Below are 18,269 nucleotides of genomic sequence, written 5' to 3'. Positions count from 1 at the left end.
CTACATTTATCACTCATGTGTACGAAGTTTTTTTTTCCTGCAGCCAATGTTTTGTTTTCTTGGTGTGGCAGAGCATACATGCGATATATAGAGGCGAAGACAGACTGGGGACGGCTCTGAAGAAAAATGAGTGTGCCGTCGCGACTGTGAGGTGTCGGAGGTGGGGTGCACTAGAGACGGTCATGGGAATCAAGAAGAGATGACGGGGATTTTAATTTTATAAAGCGTGTGTAGAACATTTTTTTCTAGTAGTCAATGTGCTTGTGTTGTTCACAAGTTCAGTCCCGTTGGTGGCAGGTTGATTGTAATTATGAGTGCGTCTTTGGAATGTTGAGGGAGAATCATGTAAATTTTTATTAGTAATGGAGGGACAAGATCTTCATCAGTATGCTTCCAGACGAAACGATAATGAATGTATTTAGTTGCTAAAGAGTACATTGCGGATAATCGTCATGTCCTGTTACTACATTTTTGTTATGCTACTGAACAGGTGTAATTGTTTATATTCATGTGTTACGGAAGGACATTTGAAGGTTTTTCCCTAGTTATTTAGGAGTTTTGTAGCACTGTCGCAAATAAATAGTATTGCAGATTTTATTTGCAAAAATTGTGGCACATTAATATTAATGCATCGACTCTCCGCTATGAAGGCATATATACAAAATAGTGCATGGATAAGTTCGTCATAGCAACAGATTTTTTTAATACTAGAGTGTAGTAGCTGTCCAACATGTGAGTTTGGAGTTCTACGGATTGGTCAAAGTTATGTTAATAGCGGTGGACATGGACTATTTTTTCTGTGTTCATCTACCACATATACTACTGATGTAGCTGGCTTTATTTGTTAAATATCATACGTTCATCATCATCATTTCAACTGGTAGATCTGCTTGGGTGAAAATGGTGTTACCCACACGTAAGCTCTAGTTTAGAAAGCAGGATCGTTGGGGAGCATGATTCCGAATGGTCCAGAGAGACAGAAGGGGAGTGCTTGGCACTTACCTGCGTAACTGTCCATATATTTCTCCTGAGAGTTTACGACCGGTATGCCATTGTTACTGTGAACAAGGTGCTCCTCCCTGATTTCTTGAATCTATAACATCGATTTTTCTGCCAGCCACCAGAACGGTGACATAGGAGACGATTACACATATATCTATTAAATAATGCAAATTTCTCAGCCAGTGCTGGGTTGTAAGCTAGCGTAGTGTGCACGATCATAGATCAGTTACGACCTGTCTATAAAATCCGTATGTATTAGCGTTTGATGAGTGGTCTATTCCACAAGCGCCTCACTTTTTGCTAGGATGGTTGGAGATTGGTCATCTCTCTAGGCACGTATTTTGTAGAACTGTGTTAGCTGTTATACACATGCCATATTTTGGTGACAGTCTTGGAATCAGTAAACCTGAGAATTTTGCTATGATTGCTGTGTTGGAACGTGCGGACATTCTCAAAAATGGTTCAAATGGCTCTCAGCACTATGGGACTTAACATCTGAGGTCATCAGTCCCCTAGAACTTAGAACTACTTAAACCTAACTAACCTAAGACATCACACACATCCATTCCCGAGGCAGGATTCGAAACTGCGACCTTAGCGGTAGCGCGGTTCCAAACTGAAGCGCCTTGAACCGCAAGGCCACGGCGGCCGGCGGACATTCTCATTCGAGGTGATCATCTGAACACAATCAAACATGTTGGTGCCAAACTGGACGTCTTGGTTGATAGTGATGACACACTAGTCCACCAGTTGCGGTATCAAAGGTCTGTGCCCGCTGGTTTCCTCGCCTTCCGACTTCCATATGTTTGGCCCAATGAAGGGTGCACTGTGCGGGGATCAGTACGTGAATGATGGCAAGGTTATTGATGCAACAAGACAGCTACGATGTCGACCAGTGTCGTGATACCATGTGAGCATACAGGGCCTCCCATTGAACGGAGATTATGCTGAAAAACAGTATTTTGCAGCGGAAAGGTTGGGGAATAATACTGTGTATTGCAATCCTGAATAAAATCAACTTACTTTCAGAAAAAAATGTGTTGTATTTCTTACCCAATGCCCCTCGTATAACAAAGTAGCAACGCCAGAGGACAGTATCAATTTGAAAATTATCTGCAGGTGGCATGATGAATGGTGCAGGCACTGGCAGTTGACTCTGAATGTAAATAAATGTAACATATTGCGCATCCATAGAAAAAGAAAGCTACTGCTGTACAACAACACTAATGATGAGAAGGAGCTGGAAACAGTACCCACTGTAAAATATCTAGTAGTAACAATTAGAGCGATCTTAAGTGGAATAACCACATAAAACAAATAGTACATAAAGCAGATGCCAGAATGAGACTGAGAATATTAAGCAAATGTAACTCATCCACGAAGGAAGTGGCTTATAAGGCGCTTGTTCGACCGATTCGTGAGTATTGTTCTACAACATGGGATCCTTAACGGGTAGGACAGATAGAAGTGAGAGAGAAAGAGAGAAAATCCAATAAAGAGCGGCACGTTTCGTCACGGGGCCGTTTAGTCGGCGCGAGAGCGTTACCAAGATGCTCAAAAAATTCCGTTGACAGAGGTTACAAGAAAGCGTTATGCATCAATAAGAGGCTTGCTACTGAAAGTTCGAGAGAGAACTTTCCCGGGAGAGTCAGACAACGTGTTACTTCCTCCCACAACTCGATTTCCACATAAGGAAGATACAAAAACAATTTTATAGTATATGAGGAACATCGAAGCATCAGATGGTTCAAATGGTTCAAATGGCTCTGAGCACTATGGGACTCAACTGCTGTGCTGTGGTCATTAGTCCCCTATAACTTAGAACTACTTAAACCTAACTAACCTAAGGACATCACACACATCCATACCCGAGGCAGGATGCGAACCTGCGACCGTAGCAGTCGCAGGGTTCCGGACTGCGCGCCTAGAACCGCGAGACCACCGCGGCCGGCGAAGCATCAGAAGCGAACAAAATAACATAGGGAATTTACCGAGATTTTTTCGTAATATGTAATGACGTCAGTATTTCTAACAATACACTTATTTTAACGCATGTACTATGACGTCTAATAATGCAGGTGTGACTTAGCAAGCGTTTATCTATAAAGCTGTGGAATTTCTTCAACATTTAGAGCGTATCTAGAAATCGGTAAACCTCGGAATTTGACTGTGGCGTCGTAATACTTAGTTTCTATTTACCGAGATTTGGCACAACACGGAGTGATATAATTATTTCTAACAAGAGGACAACACACTTGTTTTAAAACATACACTAGTTGTGTAGGAAAGGCGTGGCAAGCGTTTATTTTGTTTATCTATCTTACAGTGGTATTTGGTTAACTTTAAAGTCCCTGGAAGAGCTTATTTGTTGTTAAATAAATCGTTGTGGTGATCTGCAATAAGAGCTATATATTCTTGTCCATTTACGTATAGACTATGGAAAATACGGAAAAAAATGTGTTCCGGCATAACGACAAGCGCCGGCACGAAGATCCAGAACGCAATAGCAGAGAGGGTTGTGAGACGAGGTCAGCCAATAGTACGCTGGATAGGACACCACGACTGGAGCGGCATCCACACAAAGACAATAAAAGCGACGCGCCGCCTAGCCTAGGTCGCACTAGAAACCGCGCACTAGAAGAGCCGCAGTGATATTAGCGATAAGAGTGATTTATGAACTAGTGTGATTATCTTGCATGGAAATTGTATCGTTCAAAGGACAATGATTATTGGCATATCGCCAATTGCTTGCGAGCCATCATGTGGAAACGGAAGTCAACTATTGTCAATTCAATTACTGCAATAAACTCCGTTAATTATATTTGTTTGTATGCTGTTTGGCTATCCGAGAAAGCAGCTTCCTAGGCACTCTATATTACGCGAGTGGGCAGGATTCCACAATATGGAATAATATGTAAAAACGTATAAATTGTGAAAAATTTGGGGAGATACAGAAAAATTATAGAAATGTGAAAAAATACATAAAATTGTTGGAAAATATGAAAAAATATGGAAATATAAGAAAAATGTTGATAAATATAGAAAAGTGGACGATGAGAGTACTTATAATCTGTTTAATTGTTGTGGTTTATATCTGCTGCTGCCTCGAATTAAGAAATTCGCATAATTATAATAAATTTAATTTAATTTGTTACTAACAAATATCTACACTTCGTCTTTTCCCTAGATCTCGAGTCTGACGACAAAACGTAATTACAATAAAATTATTTTGCTATTAACAAATAGCCACACCCAGATCCTCATCCTACGTTCCACAACAAGAACTGAAGCCACCCACTCAAGTGCTCTAGTTATAATAGAAGAAGCAGGGGAGGGAGGGAGAGCTGAAATCTCACTGGCCAGGAGGGAGGGGGGGGGAGGGGAGGGGAGTGTAGGGTTAAGCTGCCATTTTAATGTTCTCCTATTGGCTGAAAGATGGGAGGGATTTCCCGCCAGTTTTATAACACACAAGACCATGTGACTGGTATCAAGTTAAATCATAACTTTAAATATAACTAGGCCACTTGCCTGAGGTCCATGGATAGGACAGGTGTTACCGTGGGTACTCTCGAACAATTGCCGGTGATTACCTGCTGGGAGATTAGTGGGGGGTGACCTTGAATATAACTAGCTCAAGTGTGTAGCTTCACACCGGAAGTCCTGATCATTTATCGCGCCCACAACATATACTGATACTTCGCTGACTGCAGGCTGGGCTTGAAGGGGTAGTGGTCGTTGCAGCACGGAGGCCAGTGAGCGAGTTCTGAGCAAAGCAGAGGCCGAGAGCTTCGACAACTCTATCTTTCGTCTCCGTGCACCAACTGGCGCCAAAAGCTTCAGGCTAAGCCAGCCGTTACGGACGCCCCGGCCACCGCGCCAGTACGTCCCCTGGCGGTGCGCTACAGGCTTCTCCACCTCAGTGACGGCGCTGGTCGCCGGAAGATGTTGCTTGTTCCACTTGCTGCAGCTGTCTGGTACGTGCTTGCGAACAGTTCGGCTACGGCGGCGCTCATGGTAACCACATACCCACGTCATGCACACCGCCCTCTTTCGACCCCAGACTGACGATCCGCTCAAAATGACTTACTGGAGGCGGCGAAACAACTGTGCAATGACACAGAATTTTTTCGGAAAAGATTCTAAATCGTGGCATAAATGCCCTGTGATATGAACACGAGTGTATTTAATATCATGGTAAGTGAAGTGAAATGAAATGGTGTTCTGGCGTCCTCAAGAGTGTCACATCGTCGATGAAGGCAGCTCTGTTGCTACCTGTTCATATTAGTTGCTAGTTGTGATATCGTTTTTACCTCCGACTTGTGGGCAGTCTGCCACGACGTAGGAGTTTGCAGCAGCTTGCACCTGCCGGCTGAAAGCAAGGAATATAAAAAGGGGCAAGAGCTCCCGGACGCTGACCCTGCACTGGAAATATCGCCGGCGGTCCGCACGAGTGCGCTCTCTCACGCTGCGTTCATTCTGTTAACGGAGCGCGGCGTGTTTCGTTAAAAGAATGACTAGCGCGCGGAGTCTTGAGTGTATGTGGATGCATTTTGTCGATCGTGTGTGCATGTACACAATGTTTTGGTGCTTGATTTTGTATGTGCGTGTGACTGAATATTTGAATGTGCACGAGTATCTGTGCACTTCTTTGTGACGTCTTAGTGGAAGTGAGTGTGTGTGGTTCTTTGTACTTCTTTATTTGTAAGTGTGTGTTTGAATGTGTGTATAATAGTAAGATTCCCAGCTTGATTACGTGTCGGTTTGTACTGTTTAACACGTGTTTTTGGGTGTGTGTTTTGATGAGTGTCTATGAGGTTGTTCACTTGTATGAATGAGACTGATTTGTGAGTATCTGTTTCGGGAAGAGGCGAGAAGAGTCTTGAGTTTGTGATTATGTGGCTGTGTGTAAAACAACTGGTCTGACGGTCTGGTAACATGAGAATGCAAGTACGTAAGTAGTATCCTCCTGAATACTGACACACTGGGAAAAAATAATAAAATCGTTATCCATGCATTATACACGAAAAAAATAATGGAAATAGAGCTACTAAAGTGTCAAATATGTCCTAGTTTGGTAAAGTGTTGCCAGAAAACCTAGAGTGCCATTTCGATTGGTATAAATGATGGGACCGTTGTAAGTTACAAAAAAGGGTCTGAGAAATTACAAAATTCGCAGAAGCAACCGCGTCAGTCGATTGGAATCCGCCACACGTATCTGAGTCCAGACAAGCAGAAATAATAAGTTACTTGTAAAACACCTGTTAAGCGCAGTATTAGTGGAACATGTTGCAAATTGCACAGTCCACAAAATTTACATCCCCTTGAACCCAAACTCAGGACCTAAAAGACGTAAACACAATAATAGTGGCCGTACTGTAGTTTTATTTGAAAATTGGGCTGTTTCAAATGTAGCTGAATTTTTACCGTTAGTTTATCTTCGCGTAATTCTTTAATTCGGAGTTCGCCGGCCGAAGTGGCCGTGCGGTTCTAGGCGCTGCAGTCTGGAACCGCGAGACCGCTACGGTCGCCGGCCGAAGTGGCCGTGCGGTTAAAGGCGCTGCAGTCTGGAACCGCAAGACCGCTACGGTCGCAGGTTCGAATCCTGCCTCGGGCATGGATGTTTGTGATGTCCTTAGGTTAGTTAGGTTTAACTAGTTCTAAGTTCTAGGGGATTAATGACCACAGCAGTTGAGTTCCATAGTGCTCAGAGCCATTTGAACCATTAATTCGGAGTTCCAGCATTTTAACGTGTAGTATTTGAATTTCCCGCCATTTTTACATAGGGCGAGTGACCTAGTTCTGCTGTTCAGTATAGCACAAGTGGACTATTTCCGGCATTTGTATTTTCACGCAGAAATGTAAATTTCTTGTCGTATTTTTGTACAAGTGGACTATATCAGCCGATTTTTTCCCAAGAGTTTAACAGCAAATGCAGAGAGGGAAAGGGAGAGTGCGGGTGTAGCATTACTTGAAATGACGTAATTGGTGGTTAAAATAGAAACACCCACTAAACACCCACTTACGAGGTGAAGATTAATTACCACGCTGCAAGAATGTGAAACGCTTTCTTAAGTTCAAAAGCTTACGTGCCACATATACCGAGAGGCAGACGATGTCATATCTAACGCAGCAGTTCATGGGATATGGCTGCGTATGCCGTCCTGAAGGAAATGGTGCCCATGATAACGACAGAGAGTAGAAAAAAAACACCACAGTATAGGATACATGAGATACACTACAGGCCATTAAAATTGCTACGCCAAGAAGACATGCAGATGATAAAAGGGTATTCATTGGGCACATATATTATACTAAAACTGACATGTAATTAAATTTTCACGCAATTTGGTTGCATAGGTCCTGAGAAATCAGTACCTAGAACAACCACCTCTGGCCGTAATAACGGACTTGATACGCCTGGGCATTGAGTCAAACAGAGCTTGGATGGCGTGTACAGGTACAGCTGCCCATGCAACTTCAACATGATACCACAGTTCATCAAGAATAGTGACTGGCGTATTGTGACGAGCCAGTTGCTCGGCCACCATTGACCAGATGTTTTCAGTTGGTGAGAGATCTGGAGAATGTGCTGGCCAGGGCAGCAGTCGAACATATTCTGTATCCAGAAAGGCCCGTATAGGACCTGCAACATACGGCCGTGCACTATCCTGCTGAAATGTAGGGTTTCGCAGGGATCGAATGAAGGGTAGAGCCACGGGTCGTAACACATCTGAAATGTGACGACCACTGTTCAAAGTGCTGTCAATGCGAACAAGAGGTGACCGAGAAATGTAACCAATGGCACCTCATACAATCACGCCGGGTGATACGCCAGTATGGGGATGACGAATACACGCTTCCAATGTGCTTTCACCGCGATGTCGCCAAACACGGATGCGACCATCATGATGTTGTAAACAGAACCTTGATTCATCCGAAAAAATGACGTTCTGCCATTCGTGCAGGCGCTCCTGTCTGTGATGCAGCGTCAAGGGTAGCCGTAATCTGATAGCCCATGCTGCTCCAAAAGTCGTCGAACTGTTCGTGCATATGGTTGTTGTCTTGCAAACGTCCACATCTGTTGACTCAGGAATCGAGACGTGGCTGCACCATCCGTTAGAGCCATGCAGATAAGATGCCTGTCACCTCGACTGCTAGTGATACGAGGCCATTGTGATCCAGCACGGCGTTCCGTATTGCCCTCCTGAACCCACCGATTCCATATTCTGCTAACAGTCATTGGATCTCGACCAACGCGAGCAGCAATGTCGCGATACGATAAACCGCATTCGCGATATGCTACAATCCGACCTTTATCAAAGTCGGAAACGTGATAGTACACATTTCTCCTCCTTACACGAGGCATCACAACAACGTTTCACCAGGCAACGCCGGTCAAATGCTGTTTGTGTATGAGAAATCAGTTGGAAACTTTCCTCATGTCAGCACGTTGTAGGTGTCGTCACCGGCGCCATTCTTGTGTGAATGCTCTGAAAAGCTAATCATTTGCATCTCACAGCATCTTCTTCCTGTCGGTTAAATTTCGCGTCTGTAGCACGTCATCTTCGTGGTGTAGCAATTTTAATGGCCAGTAGTGCACATTTTCTGCTTCTTTGCACGAATGGATGTCAGAGTATTTGACTTACATGATAGGAGAAGAAACACTCTTCAGGTATCGTCTGCGGAATGGGAACACTGTTGTGGTATGGGAGCACTGTTGCCTCGTGACCTTTTCTGGGTCCCAATAACACACTGACGGAAAAAAATCTCAGTACCAAGAAGGTGTGATATAAACAAAAGTTGGTAGGCATGTTTGTATATATGAAAGATGATGTCTATTCGAATTTCGCGCCAGTCGCATAAGAGTGGCGCCACAATGGGAATGCGTGCCAGGTTTGCTTTAAACACAAGCTGTAACGGTCGTGATCGTTAGTTATCTTTGAGATTGGACATGGTGAGTTGATGTTAGTCAAGAATGCCTTTAAGGCGACAATGACGCCATAATCAACCCTCACTAAGTTTGAACGAGGTCGCACAATAGGGTTACGAGAGGTTTCCTGTTCCTCCTGCTATAATGTAGAAAGACGTGGCAGGAATTTAGCCACTGTACAAGATCACTGGTAGCGGTGATCACAGGAATGTACAGTCGCAAGAAGACTAGGTTCCGAATGACCACGTGGCACTATCCACACGGAGGTCCATCGTCTTCGGCGTATGACTCTGGCGCATCGTATTGCATCAGCGGCAGCAGTCCGAGCAGCAGTTGGCACAACAACGAACTGTTACAAATTGGTTACTTCAAGGACAGATCTGAGAGAGTCGCCCCGTAGCGTGCATTCCACTGACCCCAAACCACCAACACTGACGAGAGCAGGGTTGAGGTCTGTTGGGTTTTCTAATGAAAGTCAGTTCTGTGTGGGTGCCAGTGATGGCCGTGTGTTGTTTACAAGGAGGCCAGTTGAGGATCTCCCACCAACCTGTCAGCGTGCTTAGACACACTGGACTTACACCTGGAGTTATGGTCTGGGGTGCGACTTTCGTATGACAGCAGAAGCACTCTCGTGGTTATCGCACGCACATTGACTGCAGATTTGTACGTCAGTCTGGTCCTATAATTCATGAACATTCCAGAGGATGTTGAAACGTCCCCTTAGAAAATTTAATGAATTACTGTGCTGGTAAACCGCTACGTTATTTGATTTTCAAACAGCTGAGCAGAACTGAACGTACTCAGACATTTCGCTCTTTACTTATTCTGATCAACACTAAATGACACACAATATTTTTAGCGCAACGCAATCTGACTTTCAATAATCCGTACAAAAGAATGGCCCTGACTAACAATAACCTATACCTTTCATGAATCACTTACCTCACAAAAATCTTCGTTACTCCAACTACTGCAATACAGCGAACGCCAATACTGCCAGCTAAATAAAAGATTATAACTACTGAAAGCACTAACTACTGATAGGCATAGTTAGCAAATGAAAGATTTTGACCATGATATCCAGTATTACAAATTTACTATTTCTGATGGACACACGTCCAGATCGTCCGCTCTCAAAATTCTGCCATCTCTCTCCCCACATCCAGCACTGCTGGCAGCTCACCTCCAACTGCGCAACACTACGCACTGTTCACATCCAACTGCCCAACACTACAATAGCAAATACTTCAACAATACAAACCAGCCAAAGACTTCACACAGCACAGTCAGTGATTTTCATACAGAGCGCTACGTGGCGTTACCAACATAAAAACCTAAACAGCCTACTTACAGTGTGACTCTTTAAGCTTTCCTGGCGGATGTATTTGTAAATAGTCTTCACGGGTTTGCCGCCGGATCACGTTGTGCAAATCCCACAATATTTCCTCCGAGCAACTGTCCGACACCTTCAGGTGGTTCAACCTTGTTGGTGGCTGGGTACGACTGACGGTATTCGCACGTCGTCACCACGTTTCTAGAACACGCGCGCGAAGAATGTGCAGCGGCGGAAATCGCGCATGCGCAGTGATTTGCCAAATTCCCTCTGCTGAAAATCGCAAAGCGGCTCTCCCGCGTGTGCGCTGTTCGCTGCGTTTGTCAACTGTGCGGCCAGACGTTGCTCACCAACGGCCGTACTAGGCCAGTGTTATGACGGGCCTGTTATCGAAGAATCTTAATTTTCGCGTCGTGATTTAATAGCAGCCAATGAAGGGTTTCAGGCTGTGCTCAGTTGAAATCCCGTATCCTTGTTGATGAGATTATCGGCTGTACGGATATGTATTGCTTCCTTAATGACGCAATCCGAGAAAGATGATTCCAGGGATAAAACTTCTGTCTTTTTTAAATCATACGACGTCCTGTATTCAGGCAGTGTTCCGCAATTGCCGACTTTTCCGGTTGACGAAGGCGTGTGTGTCGCTGATGTTCATCGCAGCGTTCTTGTACTGTGCTGCATGTCTGGCCTATACGTTGTCCCACACTGACAAGGAATCTTGTACACACCACATTTCCTAAGGCCAAGGTCATCTTTAACACAACCCAACAGGTTTCTCATTTTCCAGATGGCTGAAAAACACACTTAATTCCATATCTTCAGAGGACTCTTCCGAGGCCGGCCGGTGTGGCTGTGCGGCTCTAGGCGCTTCAGTCTGGAACCGCGTCACCGCTACGATCGCAGGTTCGAATCCTGCCTCGGACATGGATGTGTGTGATGCCCTTAGGTTAGTTAGGTTTAATTAGTTCTAAGTTCTGGGCGACTGATGACCTCAGAAGTTAAGTCGCATAGTGCTCAGAGCCATTTGACTCTTCCGATTCTTGACCACATGGCACCAAAATACGGCAAAAAGGCCAAAGTGGTGGGTGTCTTCGTATATTCATTCTGCTTCATACGGTGGTATCTGATCCTGAGAGCCTGTCGACTGAAATACAACATATGAAGACAGTGTTCCGACAAAACGGTTATTCTCAGAGACAGATTCGTAATGCATTCAGGCCATGGCGAGTTCAATCTATGGAGCAGAACGAAGATATGAAGACACCCACAACTTTGGGCTTTTGGTGCCATGTCGCCAAGAATCGGAAGCGTCCTCTGAAGATATGGAGTTAAGTGTATTTTTCAGCCATCTGTAAAATTGAGAAACCTGTTGGGTTCGCCGGCCGGCGTGGCTGAGCGGTTCTAGGCGCTACAGTCTGGAACAGTGCCATCGCTACTGTCGCAGGTTCGAATCCTGCCCCGGGCATGGATATGTGTGATGTCCTTAGGTTAGTTGGGTTTAAGTAGTTCTAAGTTCTTGGGAACTGATGACCTCAGAAGCTAAGTCTCATAGTAGTCAGAGCCATTTGAACCATTTTGTTGGGTTCGGTTAAGGATGACCTTGGCCTGAGGAAATGTGGTTTTTACAAGATTCCTTGTTAGTGTGGGGCAACGTATATAGGCCAGACATGCCGCACAGTACAAGAACGCTACGATGAACATCAGCGTCATACACGCCTTCGTCAACCGGAAAAGTCGGTAATTGCGGAACACTGCCTGAATACAGGACATCGTATGATTTATGAGAAGACAGAAGTTTTATCTGCGGCATCATCTTTCCGGGATTTCATCATTAAGGAAGCAATACATATGCGTACAGCCGATAATCTCACCAACAAATGTGTGTGTGAAATCTTATGGGACTTAACTGCTAAGGTCATCAGTCCCTAAGCTTACACACTACTTAACCTAAATTATCCTAAGGACAAACACACACACCCATGCCCGAGGGAGGACTCGAACCTCCGCCGGGACCAGCTGCACAGTCCATGACTGCAGCGCCCAAGACCGCTCGGCTAATCCCTCGCAACCCATCAACAACGATACGCGATTTCAGCTGAGCACAGCCTGGAACCCTGCATTGGCTGCTATTAAATCACGACTCGAAAATCAAGATTCTTCGATAACAGGCCCGTCATAACACTGGCCTAGTACGGCCGTTGGTGAGCAACGCCTGGCCGCACAGTTGACAAACGCAGCGAACAGCGCACACGCAGGAGAGCCGCTCTGCGATTTTCGGCAGAGGGAGTTTGAATATGGCAAACCATTGCGCAAGCGCAATTTCCGCCGCTGCGGATTCTTCGCGCGCGTGTTCTATAAAAGTGGCGCCGACGTGGGGATGCCGTTAGTCATACCTAGCCACCAACAAGGCTGAACCACCTAAACATGTCGGACAGTTGCTCCGAGGAAATATTGTGGAATTTGCACAACGTGACCTGGCGGCAAACCCGTGAAGACTATTTAGATTCCAGGGGGTGTTTTCCAACAGGATAACGCTCGCCCATATACCGCTCTTGTAACCCACCATACACTGCAGAGTGTCGTTATGTTGCCTTGGCCGGAGCACGTCTGTCTCCAACCGAACACATCGAACGATAACTCCAGCATCATCCACAAATAACATTAACCATCCCTGTACTGTCCGAATGCAAGTTTGCACGCTTGCATTCAACATTACGGCTGTTACACTTGTTATTAATGTACCAGAATTTCACAGTTTTCAATGGCTTATCTGGCGCTTACATTAACCTGTGATCTTGCAATGTTAACCACTGAAATATGCTGCCTAAACGTGTTTCATTTCTCTACATTAATTATTTTTCGGTGTTACGTTTTTTTCCGTCAGTGTAGTTCTGCTGTTCAGTATAGGAGAAGCAGACTATTTCCGTCATTTGTATTTTCTCGCAGATATGAAAATTCATTTCCATGTTTCTGAAGGAAAAGTAGATTATGCGCAAACCAATCGATTTTTCCGCATGAGTTTTACAGGAAATGTGAAGGACAGTGAGTGTGTGAATGCAGCATGACTGGAAATGACGTCATTTATGACCTAAACTGTCACTAAACAACCACTTATGAAGTGTAGGTTAATTACCAACGCACATGAATGTTAACCGATTTTCTGAGTCCAAAAGCTTGCAAGTCACATACACCGAGGAGCAGGCAGTCTCATGTCTGACACGGTAGTCTATTGGAGGGGGCTGCATATGCAATTCTGGACAGGGTGGCACCTAGCCCGTGGTAACGATACAGAATAGAAGAAAACCACTGGAATTTGATCACAGTATCGAATCGATGTGACATTTTCTGCCTTGTTGAACGATTGGACGTCACAGTATTCGGCATACATAATTGGAAAAGAATTATTATCTACTGAATGGGAGCACTGTTACGGACGGACTTAAGTATTTGTGCCCTTTCCTAGGTCCCAGTAATAGATTTGAAAGAAAGGCTTCTTCATTGATTTAGTCGTGAATCCACCCTCGGAGATCTCGTCCTCCAGTACATGAAATATTTCCTGGGAAAACGAATTATTACACCAGTATGATGGGTCTTCTTACCCTGCTACGAGGTTCTAGGCGCTTCAGTTTGGAACTGCGTGACCGCTACGGTCGCAGGTTCGAATCCTGCCTCGGGCATGGATATGTGTGATGTCCTTAGGTTAGTTAGGTTTAAGTAGTTCGAAGTTCTAGGGGACTGATGATCATAGATGTTAAGTTGCATAGTGCTCAGAGCCATTTGAACCATTTTACGCTGCTACAAAAATGGTTCAAATGGCTCTAAGCACTATGGGGCTTTTCATCTGAGGTCATCAGTCCCCTAGACTTACAACTACTTAAACCTAGCTAATCTAAGGACATCACACACATCCATGCCCGAGGCAGGATCGAACCGGCGACCGCAGCAGCAGCGCGGTGCCGGACTGAAGCGCCTAGAACCGCTCGGCCACAGCGACCGGCTACGCTGCTACAACTGTCCGCACTGGCAGGAAGAGCACAATAAAGACTTCAAAGTACCACCTACGGACCCAGATTTCCCAGAACTTCAAGTAGCTGAATACCTGTAGGACCACCTCTATCATCTTCTCCTTGCTAGTCCCTCGCGACCTTTGACGTACAGTACTGCTGACAACACTACTCCAAATGCCCAGAAGACCTGAGAGCACCTGATTCTCTAACGCCTAGCTGCTGTGCCGGATGGTCATAACTGACTCGGCGGGCTGCCCCGAGGGCAGGAAACGCAACCTGGCCGCTGCTCCGGCGGCGGGGAGTTCCGCCTCCTCGGTGACCCGCAGAAGCCGTCGCCGCCTCCCGAAGGCTGACCGCTGACGTCAGCCCCGGTTGGGCCAGTCGCCGGCAGCGGCGCACGCGCAGACGCGGTCGGACGTCGCGGCAGCTGCGACGTCTCTGGAGGTCCCAGTGCGTGTCCTGCGTCTGCTTTGCACGGTCTCACCAGCTGCAGCACTCCCTCCGTGGTGCGTACAATTTGCTTTGATAAAGTTCTCATTGATGTGGTTCGCCTTCAGGATAAGTTACCATTCTTGCGAGGAGTTTTGTGTGTTTATACACTATCTTAGGTGCTACAATTCAACGACAAAAGACATATTTATACTATTTAGCCTGACGAGTCCGAGTGTATCTTAATTTTATATCACGTAAAACAGCATAATGGGAGACTACGCAACGTCATGAGTTTGTTTCCATAACCCTTTCGTGCTGAATAATTGTTAACCATTTTAATACTCGTTTTACGAAATCGCTACCAGTCACTATACTTATGATTAAGTTATTCAAAACCGTTGGTACTTTTGTGTGCGTATTCTCTCGTCATCAGGTCGCTGTATTTGTGTATTCAGGTGACCTTTTTTTTTTTTTTTGTGCTTGTTAATTATTGCCTTACTGTGTTTGGTAAAGTTACAGTTTACGGTGAAGATAGTAAGAATTTTCCTCCGCAGATCGTTGAGAACGGGCAGGTCAGGCACTGGACGGAGGTCTTGTATAACTTTTTTAGGGTAACCTACAGAACCCTTTTGCACAATGCTACAATGAGCGCAAGATGTACAATGTTTTCACAGACAGTAAGTGACGGACTAAGAGTAACTATCAAATACACTCTAAAGGAAAATGTCCTGTGAACACTGGTACGGTATGGATTTCACTGTGGTAGTTGTTTGTTACTCAACCCAGTTCTAGACTATTTCTTGGTCTTTGGGACTAGAGAAACCAGTAACTGATAGAAATATCACTGACGATCTACACACTACGGTTTGCATACACTAGATGTCCTTTTTTATTTGTACCTTTTTTAAGTCGTTCTTCTTTCGCCTGGTTTCATGATGGACTCAATCTTTCCTTTTTTATGCTCATCTTTTAATCTCTACCTAACCACTATTCTCAAAATCTTATATAGTTTGTTTAGAACAGTCTAGTCTTTGCCTGTACCCACTTGCCTTCTACTACTCCATCCAACGCCAACTTAACTATGCCTGAATGTTACAGCGTATGTCCCAGCAATCTGTCCCTTATTATGGCTCGTTTCTTCCAGACACTTCTTCACTCGTCTATTCTTTGTTGTAATTCTTCATTTCGTACTTTATCTCTCCACATAATTGTGAACATTCTTCGATAGCACCACATTGCAGAGGCTCACAGTTTCTTCTCTTCCGCATTCACGACGGCCCAGAAAATGCAGTGCTGAGCTCCAGACATGAACTTTCAGCAACTCCTTCCTCATACGAGCACAGCTCTTCGGCTGAAGAAAGCTTTCTTTCCCTATACTAATCTACTTCTGATATCTTCATTGCTTTTTCGAACAAACAGAATGGCCTCATCCATGCGATCCAGCACGGATTCCGAGAACATCCGTCATGCGCACCCAGCTCACACTTTTCTCACGTGACATTCTGAAAGCTTTGGATCAAGGCAGCCAGACAGATGCAGTATTCCTTTATTATCGAAAAACATTTGATTCAGAACCACATCTACACTTCTTCTCAAAAGTACGCTCATATCGGGTATCAAGCGAAATTTACTACTGGACTGAGTATTTTTTTTTTTTTTTTTTTTTTTTTTTTTTTTTTTTTTTTTTTTAGTGGGATGCAGCATGTTATCTTCGACGGAAAGAGTCATCATCAGATGTAGATGTAAATTCGGGTGTGCTCCAGGGAAATATGTTAGGATGCTTGCTGTTAAAGTTGTATATTAATGACCTTGCGGACAATATTAAGAAGCTTTCTCTAGGTCCACGTGTGATATGAAAACATCCTGTTTGCTGGTCAGGACTTACTATAAATTACATTATAGGTTTTTGTCCGAATTTTCATAGTCAAACGTAGAGTGGGAAATAGATAAATTGGGTATCGAGTTGACCAGCGTGAGGTACAATTTTGAAAAATAAATTAATTGCTTGAAAGTAATATGGTAATTAAGAGAAATGTTATTATTGATTTAAGCGAAAATTGAAATATCTCAAGAAAAGATGGATCGTCAAAAAATTCATCTCTTCGAGGCCTACGTATTTGGCGTTTTAAATTGATATTTACCTGTAGAATGGTTTCCTAATAATCGTGTGCTACATTAGAGACATTTCGAGGACAGAAGACGCTAGGAAAGTAAATGAGGTGTCAATAATATCATGCTTTCAAAATAAACTTGAAAATAATAAAAACTTCGAAAAAGAATCGGTCAAATGTTTTGTCACATGGGTTGTTCAAAAGTAAGAAATATAATAGATTAGAGAAACATTGAATGCCATTTTGAATGATGCTCCAAATAATATACAGCAAATGAGATGCTTCAAATGTTTCTCTAATCTGTTTTTTTCTTACATTTAGACAAATCACTTCATAAAGCAATTGACCGATTTTTCCATAGTTTTTTTATTTGTCAGTCTGCCTGGCGTCACTAAGCACATCACAATTGTTTCTCTGGTACCTTTTCCATTTCAAACCAAACTGATCTTCGTCCAGCAGGTCTTCAGTTTTTATTTCAATTGTTTTGCATATTATTGTGGTCTGCAGTTTAGAAGTGTCAAAGGCGAGATTAATCGTGCTATAGTTTTCACCTTTGTCAGTACTTCCTTTCTTTTTAATAGGATGATGATGATGATGTCGTGGAAATGTGATGGTAGGTCACCCGTTTCGTAGACTTTTCTGACCAACGCAAATAACCTTTTGAGCTCAGTTCCTCACAGCCAAGCTCTAGTCGCGTTGCTAGATACATTTCGTCCTCTTCTTCCTGCGGCATAGTAGCCCTCCATTGTACGGTTCATCTATGTATTGCTGCCATTTGCCTGACCTATCCTGTACATTTAATAGAGATTTTTCATCAGTATCTCGTAGCTTAACATCTTTATTAGTTCAGTGAAGTTACGTTTAGCCTTCATGCACGCCGTGTCAACTTTCGCTAAAAATATATATTTATTAGTGACTTTACGTTTCTCTTTTTAACTCTCATATAACATTTGAGTTCCTGTTAGTTTTATCCCTAAGTCTTTTAAGCTCATTCTTAAGATTACTACATTTTCTCCTTCCATTAATAAGCACAAGGACTTACTGAGTCGTTCCTAGCTTCTTCACCTTTGATTTCGCTACATTTACCGTATCCCAACCTGCCTTACTTATTTCTTTCTTTATTATTTTCCATTCATCTTCTTCTTAGCTAGTTAGTCACTTTTTATTGGGCCAATGGTCATTGCCTCGGAGAATTTTCCCTTCGTCTCACTCTATCCTAATTCCGTCTGAAGAGGCCTCGGAAGATCCAACGGTACCGACCGTCCGCCGTATCATCCTCATCCGACAGGCATCACTGGGTGCAGATATGGAGGGGCGTGCGATCAGCACATCGCTACCCGGTTGTTGTCAGTTTTCGTGAGCCGCTGCTTCTCATTCAAGGACCTCTTCAATTGGCATCACGAGGGCTGGGTGCACCCTGCTCGTCAAGAACGCTCGGCAGACGCGAATGGTAA

General features: G+C 44.1%; 1 protein-coding gene across 2 annotated transcripts in view; it reads left to right on the top strand.

Annotated features, from left to right (window-relative positions):
* Window positions 1-14,653: 14,653 nt before the first annotated feature.
* Window positions 14,654-18,269, top strand: part of LOC126481303 (venom protease-like) — a 199,412-nt gene continuing 195,796 nt past the window's right edge. Inside the window, exon 1 of one of the 2 annotated variants that reach the window (XM_050104958.1) lies at window positions 14,654-14,778. The gene's annotated coding sequence lies outside the window, so the exon portion shown is untranslated. The remainder of the gene's footprint in view (window positions 14,779-18,269) is intronic. The other variant, XM_050104965.1, reaches the window with a different exon arrangement.

Source organism: Schistocerca serialis, chromosome 1 (assembly GCF_023864345.2).
Source record: "Schistocerca serialis cubense isolate TAMUIC-IGC-003099 chromosome 1, iqSchSeri2.2, whole genome shotgun sequence".
Classification (NCBI taxonomy): Eukaryota; Metazoa; Arthropoda; class Insecta; order Orthoptera; family Acrididae; genus Schistocerca; species Schistocerca serialis.
The sequence above is the reverse complement of the archived record's forward strand: the minus strand, read 5'-3'. Positions and strand labels throughout refer to the sequence as shown.